Raw genomic sequence first — 5,327 nt, 5'->3', positions numbered from 1 at the left:
TAATATATTTGTGAATAATGACATAAAAAACAAGTCCTCCAGTGGTATATTTATGTATAAATGACCAAAATACAAACAGCAGAAATTATGTACCTAAAGTAATGTGCATATTTCACAGTTTTTTATATTATAATGTAAAAGTGTGGTCTGATATTTTTAAGTGGTATATGAATTTGTATTATTAATGTTGACACCTTTGTACAAATACCCACCTAAAGAATGACCCAGTTAATTTCAAGATTAAAATGTTGTCACAGTGAATATGTATATCTTTCTTTCGTCTTTGTTCTTCCTTCATCTTGCATATAGAGAGTATGTCAATAATTTTATTATAAATTTTTAGGGGTGGTACAGGTAATAAGAAAAATTCTCATATAGGAACCCATGTCCGGAAATATTCCATTTGGTAGCTGAAGTTTGGTTACAGACTCCCTCTTTCCTGCAAATGTTTGTGAATTCTCATAAACATGGTACGCGAGCTAGTGGCATCTTAAATGATTATTTTCACTGATAAAGCCTTGTAGCTTTTATTTCATTTCCATTTGCCCTTCCTTAAATTAAATGCATATTGGTACCAGTAATCTTAATATGAATGTCTCTGCGATATAAGAAACTACCAAAGTAATGTCTGTACGTAAAGCTTACCCAAATTAGGCTGCACCGGCCTGAGTTCGATGTCAGCTGGGTGTTGTAGTGTACGCTGTAAACGAAGTTCAGAACATAGTCAACTCAATAAAGTCTGTTGACGAAGGGTCCTTAATCAGATATGCCATTTCCTTTTCCTCACATTTCTTTGTCTCTTTAAATGTTACACAGATCTCATCTAACAGTGCATGTGAAAAGATTTTTTGTAATTTTCTGAACATATCATATACACATCACTAATGTAAGTTGCTTTACAGTGACACTGTTTTGTTTAGCCGTTGCTAGGAACTTATCTGTGGCCAAGTGGCCACCCGGTCTGCCGACACTGAAACATTTAGTATAGGAATTTATACTTACCCAGCTCAAAGTAGGTGTTGAAAATGTCCCCTACCAACTGCTACACACTGTTTACACCTTCTTATGAAATTGTAAATTACTTCAGGAAGTTCTGCTTCACTGATTGACTTGATTTCAGCTCTTATATAGTCTTTATGCTCATTTATTGTATGTGGGTTTTTCCCATAATCCTAATTTTTAAGTACCCCCCCCCCCACACACACACACATATATATATATATATATATATATATATATATAGAAATCGCATGGTGTTAAATCTGGACTTCGTGGGGCCCACAAATTTTTACTGATAACTCTCCTTCCGAAAATTCGACGCAATTCTCTCATGGATTCTTCGGCAGTATGAGCAATGGCGGAGTCTTGTTAGAAATATACTGAGGAACGTTCTCCATAAGTCAGTTCATCTAAAAATGGGTCAAGGATCTCATTCACATAACACTCGCTGGTAATTGTGTCCTGAGTGAAAATAGGCCCAATAATTCTGTGTCCAGTAATTGCACACCACATGCCTATTTTTTCACTGTACAAAGGTGTTTCCGAGTAGAAGATTGGGTTTCTCCTGACTGTAATACCGATAATTTGTGGGGATACGTGTCCATTTAAGTGAAAATAAGCCTCATCAGGAAAATAAATAATGTTGGATCAATTTCCTCAGAATTTACTTTCTCTAAAATCCAATTACAAAAATGCAACCTCTTATTGGGATCTTGTTAATTTAACTTTTGAAATACTGGAATTCTGTATGGCTTTAATTTAAGTAATTTTGTTGCTTGACAAGTGGACTTGTAACTTACTTCCGTTTCCTGTGTCGAACGTGTAAGAGATTTTTGCGGGGTGTGCTCTAGTCTCTGTTCTATCTCATCTAATTTTTCTTCTGTAAGAACATGTCTCCTCCTTTGTATTTTACAATCATTTACTGAATCTGCCTGTTTGAATTTTTTGGCTAATCTTCTTATTGTAGTGGCATTAGGCACAGATCTATTTGGAAATTTGTTACAGAAGTGTTCTCGCACAAGATTTTCTGTATTTTATGTATGTAGTAGGAATATATACACATGTTCAGGTAATGAAAATCGTACTGCAACAACGCTGAACACACACACACGCAAAAAGAAAAATCAGATTTCAGACACATACAGTAGAATCCCTTTTTAACGAATCTCTGAGGGATTACTTTTTTTTCCCCTTAAATAAGGGTTTTCCTTAAAAGGGGATATAAAATGGGAAGGAGAGGCTAAAATAACTGGTACTAATGTGTGTTATATACCAAACATTATAATAATTTAATTAGGCCTACAATTATTATTATTTACAGTACATTTCATTATAATATTTTCTAACTCTTCAAATGGTGAAGGCATGAATGTTTTTCTGTTTGGTTGAATTCAAACCACACAAACTCGGCATTGAAAATTTCTTCTTTCTTCTTCATTATTCCTCATAATAAAGTAGTTGACAAGCCATACCTTTTTGCCACATGCGACAGTGTTACTTGAGGATTAACCTCAATCTGTTATTATTTTCACTTTCCATCTGATAGTTACTTTCTTCCATTTGTTGTAATGTGTTTATTTACATTTTCTGGTATTGGTATGTTGCTTCACAACTAGAATATGGAACATGTAAAAAAATTGTAATAGTGCTACAGTCTTAATTATAGTCACAGTCTGGTTGGAATATATACAGAAGAGTTCTACAATATACTAGTACAACACAAGGGGTTATTATCGATACTTAATACAAGACATGAAGCTTTATTGAATGTCATAAATTCACCTACAGAATAGAAGGCGTGAGAAATTAGGTACTTCTTTAATTTGGCCCTAAACAATATTATGTTTTGAGTTTGATTTTTATATCCATAGGGAGGCTATTAAAAATGCACTCTTGTTTGATAGCATGATAGACTTGTGGGTGTAGTATCTTAAAAAAAAACACGCACACACACCTAGTGCAGCGTGAACTGTTGGGCCGCAACTTGCTCTCCATAACAAGCGAAGCCAGTATAATTGACGTACACCTAACTTTTGTTCATAGTAATCAGACGCAGGACTCAAGTTATGATTGAGCTTTCGTTATGCTTCTCGCACTATGAATGCTAGCTTAAGGCCTCAATAACATAATACATGAGAAACATAAAACAATGGACTCACCAGTCCCGACAGAAGGAAATAAGGGTTTCTGTTGGATTTGGCAATCAGTATGAGCGAGAATTTCTTGTGTGGTAATCGTGTAATTGGAGTGGATGTTATTGCTTTACCATACAACAGTCAGTGTTTCTCACATACTCACTAATTCTGCCAGAAGAGAGCAAAGAAAGTTTGCAGACAATTTTCCTGGTGTTAATCTTCCATAAATAAAGCTATGATTTTTATTTTAACTTTCAATGTCATAACAATTTGTATTAATGATGAGTGACTGTCGAAGGAATTCCCTTGCAAGTGTCTTACGGAATGCAGTAATATCTCAGCTGTGAGCAGTCAAATTGTTTATTGGCAAACTTTAAATCTAGTGCACTGATCTCTAAATAAGTTGTGAGATTTGTTCGTACACCAGTTTCTGACAGTTCGCAACTGTTATGAGCATGTGAACTTGGAATTTAGGAGCAGAAAAGTCGATGTGCGCATGCTCATTACAGTTGCAAACTGTCGAAAACTGCTGTACGAACAAACCTATCATTACATTAACATGGCGGATGTGAGACATCTACAAACGACATAATGCATGTTAAATTGGTACCCGTACAGCATTATACCACGATTGTTTGTAAATAAAGAAATCCTATTAGTTTTGAAATAATTACCCAACATTTCATCTAATATTTGTTTAAGAAACTTATTTTGATATATTCCAGTGGTTTTTGTTATTTCATTAAGATCTGATTATTGAATGTTGATCTTACTATTTTTTTTTATGCTCGACCATGCCGAAATGTAGTAATTATACACCTGGTAGTAGTTCTTTAATGCATGTCATTAAAGTACACCTATTCATTAAAGTTAAGGTTTTCGATTATTCTCAGATATGCAATCGAAAGACGAGGGAAACGTCACGGAGGCTGGAAATCCAATACTGTCGCAGAAGGTTATGTTCTGTTACTATAATAATTAGCGTTAATTGTAAATAATATTCAAATAAATTCAATTGGCCATCTCGTTTTTCAATCCTAAATCAATTTCTAGGTTATATCAAAATTAGTTCATGTTATTCTCTAAATTATATCAAGGTCAATGACATTATTGTTCCTCGGAAAAAATCAATACTTTCGCATCTGCGCACATCTCACAATTAACGAGCTATGCACAAGGTCACTTCCGATCTTCTGTCAGATGTGAATAAAATGAACACTTCTGAATAATTTCAAGTTAGAAATATGATCGAGCATAAAAAGTCGTATGAAACTTGCCTATAATGGTAATTAAGACGCTCGTATGAGAATTATGAAACTCGCTTGCGCTCGTTTCATAAACAAACATACTCGCGTCTTAATTACTATCATTATAGGCTCGTTGCATACTGTACTATTTTTTTTACATATAATTTGTGTTTCTCGAACTTCCCAGGAATTTCATCTTGACTATAAGGCAATGAATATTATAACAGCTTCAGACAGACGAAGATATATAACAAAATATATGCAACATATTCTTTGATTCAATTTATTCGAATGTTTAAAATATGTTGTCAAATTAGAACTCACATGGGGATTTATGTCAAAACCTCATTTCAAACAACACAACCATAGAGCTTCACAGCAAATAAATACAAAAAGTTCGGGTAATTTCCTAGTACCGGTGCTAGTATCATATATTATTAACAAGCCGAGTGTGTGACAAGGTTAGTGAGTTAGTTGAGGGGATTATTTGAGTGATATGAGACCGAGGAATTGTGTAGTGTGGGGAGATACAGAAGTTTTACCAAACTGATACTAGGAAATTACCAAAGTTTGCTGCCCTTACTAAGTATGTGAAATTAAAGTTTGACTGAAAGATGATCGAAAAATAGAATAGTTCCCGAGTTTGAGTAAATACTGCATAAGGTCATCTTGCATGTCATGTGACAGCATAGGTATTCACAGAGGATGGCAACTCATCTACTCTCAAATATGTTCCATTGTTCTTTAATACAACATTCCAAGTAACTTTTCACGCCATTACGGTTAGTATGGCAGCTAACTTTTTATATTTGACTACTGTGAAGATCTGTGTTCGGAGTTTGAGGGGAGGTCTACACATCAGCTCATTAATAGTTCCCTTGTCAGGAAAAGGGCTATAGGTTCTGAGCTTATATTATGGTATACTTTAAAATAAAATACATAAGAC

Source organism: Periplaneta americana, chromosome 6, assembly GCF_040183065.1.
Source record: "Periplaneta americana isolate PAMFEO1 chromosome 6, P.americana_PAMFEO1_priV1, whole genome shotgun sequence".
NCBI lineage: Eukaryota > Metazoa > Arthropoda > Insecta > Blattodea > Blattidae > Periplaneta > Periplaneta americana.
Note: the sequence above shows the minus strand (reverse complement) of the source record.